The sequence below is a fragment of the Vulpes vulpes genome, chromosome 15 (assembly GCF_048418805.1).
Source record: "Vulpes vulpes isolate BD-2025 chromosome 15, VulVul3, whole genome shotgun sequence".
NCBI classification, from domain to species: Eukaryota; Metazoa; Chordata; class Mammalia; order Carnivora; family Canidae; genus Vulpes; species Vulpes vulpes.
The window spans coordinates 56,323,061-56,339,831 of record NC_132794.1 but is presented as its reverse complement, the minus strand read 5'-3'; the positions used below and the strand labels follow the sequence as shown (position 1 = coordinate 56,339,831).

The 16,771-nt window shown below is 38.8% G+C and overlaps 1 protein-coding gene across 4 annotated transcripts in view; it reads left to right on the top strand.

Moving 5' to 3' along the window:
* The window catches only part of TRPM7 (transient receptor potential cation channel subfamily M member 7), a 119,181-nt gene that overhangs the window by 5,840 nt on the left and 96,570 nt on the right, over nucleotides 1–16,771 (top strand). Inside the window, exon 1 of one of the 4 annotated variants that reach the window (XM_072738514.1) lies at nucleotides 2,926–3,096. The exons of the other annotated variants lie outside the window; for them this stretch is intronic. The gene's annotated coding sequence lies outside the window, so the exon portion shown is untranslated. Of the gene's footprint in view, nucleotides 1–2,925; nucleotides 3,097–16,771 lie in introns of those variants that run through there. 4 annotated transcript variants of the gene reach the window in all.

The following is a 16,771-nucleotide window of genomic DNA, read 5'->3' as shown; positions in this document are numbered from 1 at the left end:
TCTCTCTCTCTCTCTCTCTGTGTGACTATCATAAATAAATAAAAAAAATTAAAAAAAAATAAAAATGATTGTTTCAAATTTGAGTTAAGCTAATACTTTGTTATTTTATTGATCCTTTGGTTCAGTTCAACTTGGATTTGGAAAATTACTCTGGATCTTTTGGGGGAATCTGTGTTTAATTTCTTGACTAAAGATTTTAGAACCTTGTTGAAGAAATTTTGATGTATGGAGGTAAGCAATTTTTTTGAAGTTGGTAGACCTGGCTCTTCACGTAAGCATCTTTGCCAAATCATACTCTTTGACGAGCACTACTGTTACGTTCCCTGTAAAAAGCAGATGGTAATCTTTCTCCTACTTGATCTTGGGAGAAATACTAGGACTGAAGTTTGTAAAACACTATTTTTCTCTCCTTGCATCATGAAAACATGTTGATAATTTAACATCTCAACTGTTTAGCTACCAGACTGCTGGAAACCACAACTTGTGGGGAGATCCAGCTCCTCATGGAAAGAAAAAAACTTGAGTTACGCCATTATTGGGAATATAGCAACCTTGAGCCCAGAGTTCACAGATTGAAAATATGTACGAAGTGAAATTTAATAGGTTTAGTTACTGTTTTCCTCTGACAGTTCAGTAGGACATTGAGAATGAACAGAAGGAAAGTTACCTGAGAAGCAGACTATTATTATAAGACTCAAGAAACATTAACTAGACTGGAAAGATAGGGCTATAATTCACCCTTTAGTATGCGAACCATTGGCCTTCCTTGTCTTAGAGAATATAGTGTATAATACTAATACCCAGAAGGTACTCTTGATTAATAAGAAAAGTTTGTAATAGGCTTTAGACAGATTTTTCAAAGTATTAGCCAACATGTATTAATATTTAGCTGTGGTCATTGTTTTAAATGCTTTACATATATCATTGCATATTAATACTCTCAAGAAAATTCTGTGAAGTAGATTTTTTCCTCCATTTGTAAGGAACAGAAGCAAAAATCGTTCACCAAAGGTCCTAAAGCCACTAGGTGGATAGAGTAGGTATTAACTCACCAAATTAGGCACTTGGAGAAGGACCTTGATATTGAGACGCATATATATTTGTGAGATCTAAGATGGCCAGTGTTCTGTTAAGTTAAAAAGTCATTAAAAAAAAGTATTACCCTAAAAAAATTTATATACCATGTTTTCAAATGCTATAAAACTTAGAATTTCCTTTATTACCAAATTTCTATGTAATAATCTTATGATTATTCACAGTTCAGTTATATACATTGTATTTTGACAAAGTACAGAGACTTACTAGTCAGAGGGGATCCTTAGTAGTTGGAAAAGTCATTTATTGGGGATCCCTGGGTGGCTCAGCGGTTTAGCGCCTGCCTTTGGCCCAGGGCGCAATCCTGGAGTCCCGGGATCGAGTCCCACGTCGGGCTCCCGGCATGGAGCCTGCTTCTCCCTCTGCCTGTGTCTCTGACTCTCTCTCTCTCTCTCTCTCTCTCTCTCTCTCTCTATCATGAATAAATAAATAAATACACCTTAAAAAAAAAAGTCATTTATTAAACTAAGATTTTTGTGATGTGTAGAGCTCTTGAATAAAAACTATAGAGGGGATCCCTGGGTGGCGCAGCGGTTTGGCACCAGCCTTTGGCCCAGGGCGCGATCCTGGAGACCCGGGATCGAATCCCGTGTCGGGCTCCCGGTGCATGGAGCCTGCTTCTCCCTCTGCCTGTGTCTCTACCTCTCTCTCTCTCTCTCTCCCTCTCTCTCTCTCTCTCTCTCTCTCTCTGTGTGACTATCATAAATAAATAAAAATTAAAAAAAAACTATAGAAACCTAACATGAGTGTATCAATAAAGTGTCACATTACTCAGGTTAGAGAATAGGTTGATATGGTTTATTCACAGAATGGAGTCTGCAGTTTTGTAATAGAGAATGTCCTAATATTTTCTTCAGATTTCTCTTTTTCAGATTAGCTTCTGTGGCATCATCTGAAAACATACCAGTCATTGAGTTAGATTAATGTAATGGATTCGTTTAATTCAGTGGATTCTGTTGCTTTGGAAAAAAATACTTTATTGGGTAATAAGGAGCCAGGAAGAAGAGTGAAGAATTTAAATTGTATTATTTGACTGCAGGGATATAACATTTTTTTTTTTAAGATTTTTTTTTAAATTTTTATTTATTTATGATAGTCATAGAGAGAGAGAGAGAGGCAGAGACACAGGCGGAGGGAGAAGCAGGCCCCATGCACCGGGAGCCTGATGTGGGATTCGATCCCGGGTCTCCAGGATCGCGCCCTGGGCCAAAGGCAGGCGCCAAACCGCTGCGCCACCCAGGGATCCCGGGATATAACATTTTAAAATAAATGTATAGGGCAGCCAGGGTGGCTCAGCGATTTAGCGCTGCCTTCGGCCCAGGGTGTGATCCTACAGACCCAGGGTTCCAGTCCAATGTCGGGCTCCCTGCATGGAGCCTGCTTCTTCCTCTGCCTGTGTCTCTGCCTCTCTCTCTCTCTCTCTCTCTCTGCCTATCATGAATAAATAAATAAAATCTTTAAAAAATAAAAATAAAATAAATGTATATAATTTGAATTATTTGGTAATTTTTGTTATAGAATTCAGATAGATGAAAGTGTGATGATAATATAATAGGCATCCATGTTCCTGCCACATGGCTTTAGAAATAAAATATTACAGATAAAATTGAAACCTCACATGTACTCCATCAAAATCCCATTCCACTTTCTACTTCTGCAGACATAACTATTATCCTGTTGTTCCTTTGCATGCTTTTGTAGTGTTCTAAATATATATATATACACACACACACGTCTATATAAAGAGAACATATATAATACATAGTGGTTTTGGGTATTTATGTTTTATATATATATATGGACTTTTTATGGACTTTGTTGGTTTCACAGAGAGAAGCAGGCTCCATGAAAGGATCCCGATGTAGGACTTGATCCCAGAACTCCAGGATCATGCCCTGAGCCAAAGGCAGATGCTCAACCACTGAGCCACCCTGGTGTCCCCTTTGTTGGTTTTTTTAATCAACATTAAGTTTTGGATATTTATTCATCTTAATAATACATGTAAGGTCTAGCTCATGCCTTTGATTTATTTTTCTTTGTCTTTATTTCCATTGAAAATTAACATTTCTACTTCTCTATAAGCCAGCCTCATTAAAAAAAAAAAAAAAGACAGCCTCATTGGGTTTGCTTAGAGTAGCTTTTTAGCTCACCCTTTTTTTTACTGTTGTATATTATTCCATTATATGAATATTATTTATTGTCCATTTTACTGTTATTGGGTATTTTGATTATTTCCAGTTTTTTACAAATAATGTGCAGCATTCTTGTATGTATCATCTTATGTACAAGTGTGAGAATTTTTCTAGGATGCATATATCTGGAAATAGAACTGCTAAATCATAGGATATGTGCATCTTCAACTTTATAGACATTGTCAAAGTGTTTGTATGGTGTATATTCCCTATAAAGTATATGAGAATTCTCAGTTATTTCAGCGTCTTTGCCATGCTTCATCGATTGGGTTGTTTTATTTTGCCAGACTCATGAATGTGAAATAGTTCCTCGTTGTTTTAATTTGCCTGTCACTGACTACTAATACTGAATATTTCGGGCTATGGGTTTTGGCTGTGGTTCCCTCCTTTCTGGTGAATTGCCTGTTTATAACCTTTGCTCAGTTTTCTGTTGGATTATCTTATTTATTTACTTGTAGTTCTTTATCTTGAATACTATTCTTGGGGGGGGGGTAGTTTATGAGCTGCAAATATTTTCTCCAGCATATAGGTTTTTTTTGTTTTTGTTTTTTTTTTTAAAGATTTTATTTATTTATTCATGAGAGACACAGAGATAGGCAGAGATATAGGCAGAGGGAGAAGCAGGCTCCTTGCAGGGAGCCCCACGCGGGACTTGATCCCAGACCTCGGGATCACACCCTGAGGCGAAGGCAAAACTGCTGAGCCACCCAGGCGTCCCTCCAGTGTATAGCTTTTTGATTTTTCACTTGATTAATGGTACGTGATTTACTTATTTTTAGATTGTTGATGTACATTGGTTTTTAATTTAGTATAATTTATCAGTATTTTCTTGTTTTTTTTTTTCTTTTAAGTTTTATTTAGTAATTTCCATACCTTGGGGCTTGAACTCACAGCCCCAAGGTCAAGATTCTCACATTCTTGCCTGAGTCAGCAGACATCCCATCATTGTTTTCTTCCCTTCCCTTCCCTTCCCTTCCCTTCCCTTCCCTTCCCTTCCCTTCCCTTCCCTTCCCTTCCCTTCCCTTCCCTTCTCTTTTCTTTTCTTTTCTTTTTTCTTTTCTTTCTTTTCAGATTTTATTTATTTATTCATGAGAGGCACAGAGAGAGAGGCAGAGACATAGGAAGAGGGAGAAGCAGGCTCCATGCAGGGAGCCCGATGTGGGACTCAATCCTGGGACTCCAAGATCACGCCCTGGGCTGAAGGCAGACACTTAACCGCTAAGCCACCCACGCATCACCACACACTTTACTTTATCAAATTTTTTTTTTAAAATTATTTATTTATTTATGATAGTCACAGAGAGAGAGAGAGAGGCAGAGACACAGGCGGAGGGAGAAGCAGGCTCCATGCACCGGGAGCCTGATGTGGGATTCGATCCCGGGTCTCCAGGATCGCGCCCTGGGCCAAAGGCAGGCGCCAAACCGCTGCGCCACCCAGGGATATTTTCTATCCCACAAATCAAGGGCAGTATTGGGGTGTTACACAACCAAGGTAGCAATATCCATGAGGTCACCAGGAAAGCAAAACAGAAAATAAGGTTGGATGTAGTTGGACTCTCTTTACAAACATAGTTATGGTATGAATTTGATTAAGTTTAATTTTTTAAAACATAAAATTTGACTTATTCCACAGAGGCTTTTCTTTTTTTGGGGGGGGTCCGTTTATTTATTCATTCATGAGAGAGAGAGAGAGAGAGAGAGAGAGAGAGGCAGAGACATAGGCAGAGGGAGAAGCAGGCTCCACACAGGGAGTCTGATGCTTGACTTGATCCTGGTACTCTGTGATCATACCCTGGGGCGAAGGCAGATGCTCAACTGCTGAGCCACCCAGGCATCCCTCCACAGAGGCTTTTCAATAGTGTCTTTAAGACCCTCTCAGAGGGTTCACATCTGAATTATCAACAGTTCCTAATTACTAGTTAAGTAGTTGGCAGCTAATTAAGAGAAAGAACAAAACTCTAAAGTAAGGGCCTGTAAGAGTGCCAGAAGGTCAAATGAGTTGGTCTGTGCCAGAGGAAGTCAGAGTGCCAGTCTGTTTCAACATTTTGCTTTGGGCTAGTCTTAATTTTTGTCACTGTCTGTGCCACTGTTGGCAGGCATATTGACCTATGTACAAATTTTTCACATAACTCAAAATTTCTATGTTTGTAATTTCATTTAATTTTTAAAAATATTTTATTTATTTGAGGGGAGGGCAGAAGGAAAGGGCAAGAGTCTCAAGCTGGCTCCATGGTAAGCATGGATCCCAGTGTGGGCTGCTTCTCATAATCCTGAGATCACAGTCTGAGCCAAAACCAAGAGTTAGACACAACTGACCATGCCACCCAGATGCCTTTGTCAATTTTTTAAGTATATACATTTTATTAATATACAGACTCCTTTTTGATTTTTCTTTTCCTTTTGAGTATGTGTCACATTTTCCTGTTTTTTAAGTCTAGTAATTTTGAATTGTATTATAGACACTGAATATCATATATATATATATGAATATCTTATAAACTCTATATTCTGTTATAGTTCTCTGAAGACTTGATTCTTAACGGAGTTGTTAGGAACTCAGTGTTTATGTTGCCCCTGAATTCTTTTTTTTTTTTTTTTTAAAGATTTAAACTATTTATTTGACAGAGAGTGAGTGAGCACAAATGGGAAGTGGCAGGCAGAGAGTGAGGAAGAAACAGGTTCTCAACTGAGCAGAAAGCCCGACATGGGGCTCCATCCCAGGACTCTGGGATCGCAACTCGAGCCGAAGGGAGACACTCAACTGACTAGCCACCCAGGTGCCCCAATGCCCTGGAATTCTTTGTTGAAGCCCTAACCCTCCAGTGTGATGGCACTTGGAGTTGGGGGTCTTTGGGAGGTAATTAGGTTAGATGGTCATGGGCGTAGGGCCCTTATAAAAAGAAACAAAAGAGAGCTTGTTCTCTCTACCATGTGAAGAATACAGTAAGACAGCTATCTGCAACCCAAGGAGAGAGCTTTTACCAGATGCTGACTCTCTTAGCACATTCATCTTGGATTATAGTTTCTGTAACTAAAAAAAGTAAATTTTGGTTGTTTAAGCCACCTAGCTTATGGTATATGTTATGGCAGTCAAAGCAGACTAAGATAGTAATTGATTCACTTGACTATAATAAAATTCCATACTCTTGTCTCCTGTGGGTAGCAAAATGTCTGTTCAGTTTTTTTTTTTTTTTTTTTTTTAGTTATTTTATTCTTAATTGGACTGCCATATGTACATACTTTATGGGTCTGCTAGAGATTTGAGCAGAGTTAATATGCAGTATTTAGGATACCCTTTATGTGACTTTCTCCTTTAAAGAAAGGCCTTTTCCCATCCCTTTATAGCTGCTTTGTCACCTTGGACTTTGTATTTTGATTTTTTAAGCCAGTAAGACTGGGATTTCTGTTGAAGTTTTTAGTTGTTCAGTAGTGTGGAGCAGGATTGTTATCAGGCAAAAAGCCTTAAAAAATGAGAAACTCATCTAGTTCTGTTCTTTAATTAAAAGTATAGACACCAGTCAGTTTTTGCCTGCTTTTTGTCTTTAGTATGGTTAATTAGTTGTTTTTTTTAATTTTATTTTATTTTTTATTTTTTTAAAAAGATTTTATTTGTTTATTCATGAGAGAAAGAGAGGCAGAGACACAGGCAGAGGGAGAAGTAGGCTCCATGTAGGGGGCCCAACGAGGGACTCCATCCCGGGTCTCCAGGGTCATGCCCTGGGCCGAAGGCGATGCCAAACTGCTGAGCCACCCAGGCTTCCCTTTGTTTTTATTTTGTCCGGAGTTTATGGTGGGTTATCTGTGGGAGGGTTAGTCTAGTAGAACCAACATAGCTGGCAGCTCCTTTCTAATTCTAATATGTAGACTCTTAGTATTCAGTTGTAAAAGTAGACTGATTTTCACATTACCTTGAAATAGAATTTTTAAAGCAATTTTTAATTTTCCCCCCTAATTTTTTGTCATTAGCATCTAGGCAGAAAGCATATGCTGGTACTGACTTACGGAAAGAATAAAGTATGTTAGAAAGTTTACTTATATGTGCACCTTATTGCTGAAAGACAGAATATGGAATTTTGAAGCATTAGTGAGATTTGACAATGTCTCAGGCATTATGCTGAAGCACCTTCCATGGATCATTTTGTTTTATCTTTAGAGCAACATTGTAAGGTAAGTATTATTATTCAAAAGGTCAGAAACTTTCTTAAGATTGCATGAATAGCACAAAGCTATAGTTCTAACAGGTTACTCTGACTCCAGAATTTCACTGGAGACCACAGAGGGATCTTCAAGTTTCAATTTTACTGAAGACCACAGAGGGATCTTTAAGTTTCTTTCTAGGACTGGAGTGTCTGTGTGGCTCACTCAGTTAATTCATTCAGGCCATGATTTCAAGGTTGTGAGATTTGTCCTGCATGGGCTGGGGCCTGCTTAAGATTCTCTATCCCTCTCCCTCTGCCCTGCCCACTCACTTGCTCTTTCTATCGCCTCCTCTCTCCAAAAAGTTTCTTTCTAGTGCTAACATTCTGTGATTATAGTTAGTTTTTACTTTACCTGACTTTAAATTTTGGAATTTAGAAGTTTGTGTTTGTAGTAGTGTGCCACCTCTTGGTAAAATTCAGTAATGCAGCTGAGGAAAAGGAAGAAAAGTTATAAAGTTAGGAATTGATATATGTGTTTAGAATCTAGGGCACATGTCATTGGGTATCTGATGGCAGAGCAGAAACTCAGAATTTCAAAAATTGCAGAATCCTATCATTGAGAAGGATTTATAACCCTCACCTGGGGTATATGACTATTAGGTGTACGAATCCAATCTCTAATGTAATAAATGAGGGCCGTGAACAACAAGAATGCTCGGTGAGGGAGAATACATTTACATTTTGACAGCTATACAAAGTAAAAGGCAGTATGCCCTTGATACAGACAAAATTGGTGAATATTTAAGGTAGAGGAAACCATAAGTGATAGTCTTGAAACAAGCTAATGTTATTTATGTCTCTGTAGGCACAGAATTTGGTAAAAATTTGTGAGCATCAAGAGTGATACAATTTAAGTTATTAAGGAAACCGTTTCACTGAAGTTTTTGGATGGATTTGCCAGTTAGAAACTATTATGGAAGAGCTGAGGTTGTGAAGGGATAGTACTGAGTGTTTAGAAGAAGAATGATAAACTAAGACTTATTTGTGAGCAAGATTTATACTAGGTCTTGAAATGCAACAGCATACCTGTCTTAAATAGTTATATATTTTATCATAAAATACTCAAAAAATGAATATTTATTTATTTATTTATAAAATTTTTAAAGTTGTTTTTCTTTTAAAGATTTTATTTATTTATTCATGAGACACACACACACACACACACACACACACACACACACACAGAGGCAGAGACACAGACAGAGGGAGAAGCAGGCTCCATGCAGGGAGCCTGACAGGGGACTGAATCCTGGGTCTCCAGGATCAGGCCCTGGGCTGAAGGCGGCGCTAAACCGCTGAGCCACCAGGGCTGCCCAAAAAATGAATATTTAAAGTGACTAATGTGGGATCCCTGGGTGGTGCAGCGGTTTGGCGCCTGCCTTTGGCCCAGGGCGCGATCCTGGAGACCCAGGATCGAATCCCGCATCGGGCTCCCGGTGCATGGAGCCTGCTTCTCCCTCTGCCTGTGTCTCTGCCTCTCTCTCTCTCTGTGACTATCATAAATAAATAATAATAAAAAAAATTTTTTTTAAAGTGACTAATGTGTTGTAGGTTGATGGTGATTGGAAAGACCATTATTTCTGGAGAAAAGCTAGACATATGTACAGACATATGTACTCAAAACACTAGATTTTTTGCTCAGCAGTGTTTTGATTTTATTGTTATATAAAAATTTGAATGCTTTTTTGGGGAGCTGGCAGGGGCAGCACAGAACTTGATGTGGGGCTTGATCTCATGACCTCTGAGTTTATGACCTGAGCCAAAATCAAGAGTCAAATGCTTGGGCACCTGGGTGGCTCAGTGGTTGAGCATCTGCCTTTGGTTCAGGTCATTATCCTGGGGTCCTGGGATGGAGTCCCACAACAGGCTCCCCACAGAGAGCTTGCTGCTCCCTTTGCCTATGTCTCTGCCTCTCTCATGAATAAATAAAGTCTTAAAAAAAAAAAGTCAAATGCTTAACTGACTTATCCACCCAGGCACCCTTTAAATGCTTTTTCTATTGAAATTCTTCAGGAGAAGTAACTTTGTTAATGAACATCTAAAATTCTTTAGCCCTACCCTTTTTTCCTTCCTCATTGAAAAGCCACTCTTAATACAAGGATCTACTGGGATTGTAGAACTGGGTAGAAGTATATTAGTGTTGAAGACACAGTAAGGGCTTGGCACATGGCTTGTTGGATTGAATTGACTCAGTAGGAAAAGGAAAGATCCATTATTTTAGTGGGATTCAGAGTATGGGTATACCATGCCATGTGGGCCAAATCTGGCCGAGGCCTGTTTTGTATGACTTTAAATTAAGAATGGTTCTTTTATTTTTTAAAGGGTTTTTAAAAAAGAAAACAAAAAATATGTGACAGAGATGGTATATGGTCCAAAAAGCCTCAAATATTTACCATCATTATTTGCTGATCCCTCATTTAGAGGATAGCCATACTTCTTCAGTATGAAATTGAAGGAAGCATCAGTTTAGTGGAGAGCTGTTCATTTGGGACTGGATAAATTGTGCATGTTGTTGAAGAATAATGATAGAGGTGATTTGAAGAAAGGAGAAACCAGGACTATATTAATAATCATTCTATAGTCGTTGTTGTCTTTTTTAATAAGGTATCATGCTAAACTTAAGGTTTTGGAAATTATCTCTTCTATCTATTCCTTTACTAGTCCAAGAGCCCATTGCCTCTCCCTCAAATACTGGTGGCTCTGGTTTACTTTTACTTGTTCCCCTTCCAGTTAATCTTCCTAATGAGAACTTATTATTTTTTAAGATTTTATTTTGAGAGAGAGAGAGAGAGAAAATGAGGGGGAGGGGCCTTGGGAGAGGGAGAAGCAGAGCAGGGAGCCCAATATGGGGCTTGACCCCAGGACGCCCAGGATCATGACCTGAGCCAAAGGCAGATGCTTAACAGACTGAGCCACCCAGGTGCCCCAGCTCTTATTATTTATGTTAAATGCTACTTGGGATTTATTTATTTTTTTCATATGTAACTATCTCCTAAATTAAAATGTCTGTGAAAAAAATTTTTTACGATTTTATTTATTCATGAGAGACACACAGAGAGGCAGAGACACAGGCAGAGAGAGAAGCAGGCTCCCTGTCGGGGGCACTCCAGGATCATGCCTTGGGGCAAAGGCAGGCTTTCAACCCCTGAGCCACCCAGGCGTCCCTGTGAAAATATTTTTTTATATTTAGTAGAAAGGCATAAGCTGTGAAAAGTATATGCCTGTGATACTTGTTTAGGAGTATTTCAATGAATAGATATCCACAAAGTTTTGCAAACCAGCATTTAGTCTTAAACTGGGTCATTAGTTCATTGCTGTAGAGCAAGCAGTCTTTTTGGAATCGATTAATTCCTCCATCCCTATACCAACCCTGGTTGAACAACTATAGCTAGAGTTGCTTCAGGCAGGCTGCAGCTAAGGAGCAGAATAGGGGAGAAACTAATACTAGTTAGCAATAGTTAGTAACTAACAATACCTTTTAGGAGAAGTATGTTAGCCCTTTTTTCCCCCCATGTTCAGAAAATTATATTCAGAGTGATCAATCACATAGGAATTCCCTCTTTAAAGTTATTAATGCATTTCTACTCAGGGGCTTATTTTTTTTTTAATTTTTTATTTAATTATGATAGTTACACACAGAGAGAGAGAGAGAGAGGGGTAGAGACACAGGCAGAGGGAGAAACAGGCTCCATGCACCTGGAGCCCGATGTGAGATTCGATCCCGGGTCTCCAGGATCGTGCCCTGGGCCAAAGGCAGGCGCTAAACCGCTGCGCCACCCAGGGAACCCCCTACTCAGTGGCTTATTTAAAGCATATCATCAAGTGATCTTGAAATACTTATCTTACATTTCTCTTACAAAGTCAGTAGAGGCTTTGAAGTCAGGGCAAACTATTAGCTGTGTGACTTTAGACAATTCTCTAACTTCTATGTCTAACTAGTCTGCATGTATAATGTGGGAATACTAATAGTATTTAATTCGTAGGATTACTGAGAGCATAGGATGAGATAATGCATATAAAATATTTAGAATATTGCCTGACAAACACACTACTGTTTAAAATTATCTCTGCACTTTCGGCAAAGGGTTTATGAAAGATACAAAAGCGTTACACTTTTAGGAGACATCAGTTATGTGACATATGGTTAAATTATATATGAATTGGGATATCTAGTATAAATATTTACCTGGGATATATAAATACCTAGTAATAGAGAAATCACAGCTTTGGTTTCCCTTTGTGCAGTGGTTCCTGAAACTTGGCATTTTCCTTGTGGGGGACCTTGGAATCTGTGAAGTAGTTAGAAGAGATAATTGGCTTTGGGGTTTATGAGGCAAGGGCAGATCCTGTACCTACACGTTATGTATCTTATCACCTTGCACTTAAGTTGCATGGTTGATCTAGGGATTCCCACCAAAGGGGAATAGTCAGTGCTGCTTTGTTGGCAACCTGTGATCCCAGTCTGTTTCTCTAAGAGACCATGCCAAGTGTAGCCTATGGTATTATGGGAGTCTTTATCTCTATTTGAGCCTAGGAAGGCACCCTCACCCTCTTCATGGGTTTGTTCTCCTTTGACCTTCATTTGTTATACAAAACAATTCTCAACAACCACTGTCTGGGGTGCCTGGCTTGGCTTAGTTGGAAAAGCATGGGTTTCTTGATCTGGAGGTCTTGAGTTGGAGCCCCATGCTGCTTGTAGAGATCACTCAAAACAAAACAAAAAAATAAAACAACCACTGTCTTCCAGGAGTTTGCATTTGAAAACATATGCCTTGGGGATCCCTGGGTGGCTCAGCAGTTTGGTCCCTGCCTTTTGCCCAGGGCGTGATCCTGTAGTCCCGGGATCGAGTCCCACGTCAGGCTCCTGGCATGGAGCCTGCTTCTCCCTCCTCCTGTGTCTCTGCCCCCCCACCCTGTCTATCATAAATAAGTAAATAAGTAAATAAATAAATAAATAAATAAATATTAATAAAAAAAGAAAACATATGCCTCAAGGTGTTTTATAAACTTGTAACTGTACTAGAAGATAATTTCTGGAATATTCTATCTCTGACTTACTCTAAATTAAGTGTAGTTTAAGGTTTTTTTTCTTTATTTTCATGTTGGGTTTCAGAATCAGCAGATTGGTGTTTTTCATCAATTCTGGGAAATTCTTAGCATCTCTTTAAACATTGCCTTTGCCAATTCTTTCCCTTTTCTCCTCTGGAGGTCTGGTTAAACATACATATATTTGACCTGTTACTCTGTTGTACTTGTTTCTTAACAGCCTTCCCCTGCCTTTTAAACAGCTTTATTGTTGTTTAATGCACATACTCTAAAATTTCCCCATGGTAAGTACATAAGTTTGATGGTGTGTGTGTGTGTGCGCGTGTGTGCACGTTAAATATTTATTTATTTATTTATTTATTTATTTATTTATTTATTTATTTAAGAGAGTGAACATGAGCAGGGTGAGTTGGTGGGGGAGCAGAGGGAGAGAGAGAGAAGCAGATTCCCCCACTGAGCAGAGGGAGCCCAGTGTGGCGCTGGGTACTAGGACCCTGGGATCATGACCTGAGCCAAAGGCAGACACTTAACCGACTGGGTCACCCAGGCATCCCTTGATAGTTTTTAATAAATTTATTTAGTTTTATAACCACCACAATATAGTTTTAGAACATTTCTGCCCTCTCACAAAGTTCCATTATATTTGTTTAAGTTTATCACTGTTCTTACTTCAGCTCTAGGCATTTACTAAACTTACTATGTGGTTTTGTCTTTCTAGAAATTTCATGTAAATGCAATTATGTAATCTTATGTGCCTGGCTTTTTTTTTACTTCAATGTTTTGAGGTGTAGCAATGTTGCATGTTATCCTTAGCTTGTCCCCCTTGTTGTTATAAGTAGTATACCATTATATGGATATTTGATTTTGTTGACTGTTAACAAATATTGCTTCTCTGAACATTCAAATACAAATCTTTTTGTGGACATGTTTTCATTTTTCTTGGGAAGATACTTTGGAGTAGAATTGTTGGATGATATGTAAGTTTATGTTTAACTTTTTAATAAATGACCAAACTTTTCCTATATTATCTGTATCTGAGTTACATTAATGATCAAGCAGTAAGCATATAGCAATAAGTACAGTCATTAACCTGCCTCTTTTTTTGCAAACTGTTTCCAATTTGTCTAAGAGATGCAATGTTTAAATAATAAATCACAGTATAATTTCAGTACTACTCCTGAATTCTGTGTTTTTAAATAATAGCATAATGAAAATTTGATGAGTTTCAAACAGAGCAGTAGGTTATGTTGGTCTTGGTAGAAATTCAGCCTCACATCATCATGTGTCAGAGCAGCACTACCAAATGATATTTTTTTCAAGATACACGCAGAAGTCATAGGAAATGTCTTGTCTTTTTAGGTTACAAGTGCTGTGCCTTAGCATCAGTGTATGGTTGTGGAGAGGGAGAAGGGCCTAGGATAGGAATAATATACTAGCAATTTAATTGACGTGGCCAGATCTTTTGGTTCTCAGGACAGTGCTCTAAATGTGATCCTGGGGATGATGGTTTTATTACTCTATGGTTCTATAGAGGAGTGAGGGGTCATGGTGGAAATTGCATATTTAAATAGTGTAAGCTTCATTAAGAAGGTGATGTTTGCTCAAAGAGTTGAAGGAACTCATAGAGTCGATGTAATGAGGCAGGTTGCAGAGATGCAGAGCACTAGGACCTTAAAGGTTATTGACTTTGGCTTTTATAAAACTCTTGGGTAGGTATTGGAGAGTCCTGAGTGGAGAAGTGAGAAAATGACATATTTTAAAAGATTTTATTTATTTTGGAGAGAGAGTGGAGGAGGGGCAGAGAGTGGGGGGGAGAGAGTCTTAAGCAGACTGTCCTGAGCACAGAGCCTGATGAACTTGATCTCACAACCCTGAGATCATGATCTGAGCTAAAACCAAGAGTTGGATGCTTAAGCAACTGCACCATCCCAGCATCTCTGATGATATTTTAAAAATACTACTTCATCCTTCTTGATGAATAGACTGTAAAGTGACAAAGGTAACAGGAGTGGATATTGGTAAGCCAGGTAAGAGGCCATGATGGCTTGGATCAGAATAGTAGCAGTGGAGGTGTGAGAAGTGGCGGGATTCTGGATGTGTTTTGAAGGCAAGCTGACAGGTTTTGCTCATGGGGCTATATATGAAGTAGATAAAAAGGAAATTAAGAATGTTGGTAAGATTTTTGCCTTAAAAAATAGAACTGGAAGAATACAGTTGGTATTTATTGAGATGGGGAAAACTAAGAAATGAGTGGATGAAATGTGAATTCAGTTTTAGGCCATCTTAAGCTTATGATGCCTGTTGGACATCAAAATGAAGCTGTTGAGTAGGCAAGTGGAGAGCATGGAGTTTAGGGAAGGATCTAGAGTGGAAATATAAATTTGGAAGTCATCCAGTGTATTGTGATAAACTGGGTGTGAGCACTGAAAGAATGAATACAATTGGGGTAAAAAAGGCCAAAGTCTGAATGCATATAATTGGAAAAAAGAAGTCCCAAAGATTGGGAAGAAGAGGGCTGCATGGGTGGCTCAATCAGTTAAATGTCTGTCTTCAGCTCAGGTCGTGATCTCGGGGTCTTGGGATGAAGCCCTACATTGGGAGGGCTCCTACTTTTCCCTCTCCCTCTGCAGCTACCCCTTGTGCACACTCTGTCTCTCTGTCAAATAAATAAATAAAATCTCTGAAGAAACAAAACAAAACATTGGGGAGAAGAGGGGAAGAATCAACAAGGGAGATAAAAGGAGTGACCGGTGAAGAGAAGACCAAACTTAACTATTGAAGATGTTTTAAGAAAATGGGAGTGATCAACTCTGTTGAATGCTGCTGGATATATCAATGAAGATGAGTCCTGAAAATTGACCTTTGAATTTAGGGAAAGTCATTGGTGATCTTGTTGAAACTTATTTCAAGATAGTGATTGGCTTGAAAGCCTGACTGGAGTGAGTTTTAGAAAGCATGGGAGGAGAAGTAAAGGGAAAAACTTTTACCAATAACCTGTACTGTAGATAGAGGCAGAAACATGAAGTATTAGCTTGAAGGAAATGTGGAGTCAAGCAAAGATTTGTTGTGTTTTGTTTTTTAAAATGAGGTTGCATGCTGATGGGATTGAGTTAATAAAGAATGAAAAAAATAAAGGATTTGGTGGAGAATGTCCCTTAGTGAGGTGTATGGGATCTAAGGCACAAGAGGAATGTTTGGACTTAAATAGAAGTACATGTAGTCACAGGAAGGAAGGCAGGATATGTGGGTATAGATACTTACTGATGGGTGGATATAACAGAAGCTTGTGTAAGTTCTCTTCTTGTTGCTTAAATTTGCTCAGTTAAATGGGAAGTATCTATTAAGAGAGAATGGGGAAGGAGGTTTGGAGGTCTGAGGAGAGAGAGAAGTGTGAAATCATATAGGAGAATGAGAAAATGGACTAGGAATATATAGTGTGATTGTTAGGCATCATTAAGGAGCATTTGAGGTTTGTGGTCACAGTTTTAAAGTGAAACTAGAGGGCATTGTTCTGTCTACTTACATTAGCAGGAAGTAAGAAGTTATGGAGCAGTTGGGCAATTGAGTTGAATTAGGGTTGGGTTTGCCAGGTTATTCTAGAAGCAAACATGAATTTCTGTATGGTAAAACTAGAGAGAATCCTGCCTACCCCCCCCCCACCCCCCACCAAGCAGATTTTTCAAAGGAATATCAGACTTTAGTTAGAATCAGAAGGTAGTGGAGAGATTATGCTAAGTGAGCTTTAGAATGTAGGGTATTTTGCGGATTCAGGGTCCTAAATTCTTGTGGTCATCTTGTGATTTTTAGAATTAGGGGATCTTGGGCAGCCCAGGTGGCTCAGCGGTTTAGCGCCTGCCTTTGGCCCAGGGCATGAGCCCACATTGGGCTCCCTGCATGGAGCCTGCTTCTCCCTCTGCCTGTCTCTCTGCCTCTATCTCTGTGTTTGTGTGTGTGTCTCTCATGAATAAATAAATAAAATGTGCTTTTTTTAAAAAAGGAAAGAAAATAATTATAATTAGGGGATCTTGGTTTAATTTGCTCCCATCTAAGTGAGTCTGTTTATAAAGAACTTTTGATCTAGGAAATGGACTTTTTTTTTTTTTTTTAATAAGAAAATAGACATTTTGAATGGAGAGTTTTGACAGAATTTACCAGAAGTAGCATTGGAAGGTTAGACTAAGGTTTATTATTAGGGTATCTGAAGGATTTGAGAGAGGAACCTGCAAAACTTCACCCATC